The sequence below is a fragment of the Cicer arietinum genome, chromosome 7 (assembly GCF_000331145.2).
Source record: "Cicer arietinum cultivar CDC Frontier isolate Library 1 chromosome 7, Cicar.CDCFrontier_v2.0, whole genome shotgun sequence".
Classification (NCBI taxonomy): domain Eukaryota; kingdom Viridiplantae; phylum Streptophyta; class Magnoliopsida; order Fabales; family Fabaceae; genus Cicer; species Cicer arietinum.
In genome coordinates, this window is record NC_021166.2 from 45,457,578 (window position 1) to 45,459,490 (window position 1,913).

Sequence of the window (1,913 nt, forward strand, 5' to 3'; positions counted from 1 at the left end):
GATTAAAATTACTCGTCGATAAATAAATTAAATTAAGTACGGTGAATCCTTTACGAAGAATTTAATGCCTTATGGGTGAAATGGTAATTTTAATAAATATCTAGATATTTGGAGATATTTGTTAAAAGTAATTAATATATATATATATAAATACATACATATTTATATGTTTGTATGGAGGGAAAAGAGAAGGAAATAGAAAGAAAAGAAATAGAAAGGAAGGAAAAAGAAAGAAAGGAAAAGGGAAAGAAAGAAAGAAAGCAAAATTCATCTTCTTCCTCTGCCTCGCGTGACCCCCTTCTTCCTCCTTCTTCCATTTTCATCTTTGCTTCTTCCTTTTGTTCAAGAATAGAAACCCAAGGCTTAGTGGGTAAGAAAGCAAGGATTTATCAGCTTCATACTTCCTCGTTGTTTCGAAAACGAAGAAAAACGGTGTTAGGGATTTCAAAACCGTCAAACACAAACCTCCTCGTTTCATCTAGATTTAAGTTTCGTTTCGCAAAGAGATAGAAGGGAAAGTTGTTCACTACAACACTACAGTGCTAGGGAACCACTTTGAAAGCGACGTAGCGAGCGGAGATTTTACCGGATTTACTCGCGCTACCGTAATCGCACGATAAAGCTAACGTGAAGGTAAGAGCTCCTTCCAAACTTCTAGTTTGCATTTAGGGACTTATATGTGGTTGTGTGGAAAAGAATTTTGTTAGGGTTAAAGTGTTGATTTGGGGAAAACGAATTTAAGGCTTATGGGTAAAATCTTAGAGTTAGGTATGTTGTGATGATTGTGTTCTTCGTATTTGACGTGTTTATAATCAATGCTTATGAAATTTGATATGTGTATGGTTGGATTTTGTGGTGAAATGAATTGATGTGTTTTGGTGTGAATCGTGGATTGAATTTGATAATATGTTTGAGTTTGTTTTGTGTGGAATTTGAAAACCATTAGAGTTAACGAGTATTAAGAATGGGGAATCTCTTAATGTCTTGTTTACTTAATGTTTGTTTTGAAAATCGTTTAAGTTAAATGAGTATTAAGAATGGGGAATCTCTTAATGTCTCCTCGATAAACGATACGGGCCCGTGATAGGCAGTACGTTTATGGTTTTCGGTTTTTTTGTAAATTGTGCAGACCCGTGATAGGTGGCACCTCGATAAACGATACGGGCCCGTGATAGGCAGTACGTTTATGGTTTTCGGTTTTTTTGTAAATTGTGCAGACCCGTGATAGGTGGCACCTCGATAAACGATACGGGCCCGTGATAGGCAGTACGTTTATGGTTTTCGGTTTTTTTGTAAATTGTGCAGACCCGTGATAGGTGGCACCTCGATAAACGATACGGGCCCGTGATAGGCAGTACGTTTATGGTTTTCGGTTTTTTTGTAAATTGTGCAGACCCGTGATAGGTGGCACCTCGATAAACGATACGGGCCCGTGATAGGCAGTACGTTTATGGTTTTCGGTTTTTTTGTAAATTGTGCAGACCCGTGATAGGTGGCACCTCGATAAACGATACGGGCCCGTGATAGGCAGTACGTTTATGGTTTTCGGTTTTTTTGTAAATTGTGCAGACCCGTGATAGGTGGCACCTCGATAAACGATACGGGCCCGTGATAGGCAGTACGTTTATGGTTTTCGGTTTTTTTGTAAATTGTGCAGACCCGTGATAGGTGGCACCTCGATAAACGATACGGGCCCGTGATAGGCAGTACGTTTATGGTTTTCGGTTTTTTTGTAAATTGTGCAGACCCGTGATAGGTGGCACCTCGATAAACGATACGGGCCCGTGATAGGCAGTACGTTTATGGTTTTCGGTTTTTTTGTAAATTGTGCAGACCCGTGATAGGTGGCACCTCGATAAACGATACGGGCCCGTGATAGGCAGTACGTTTATGGTTTTCGGTTTTTTTGTAAA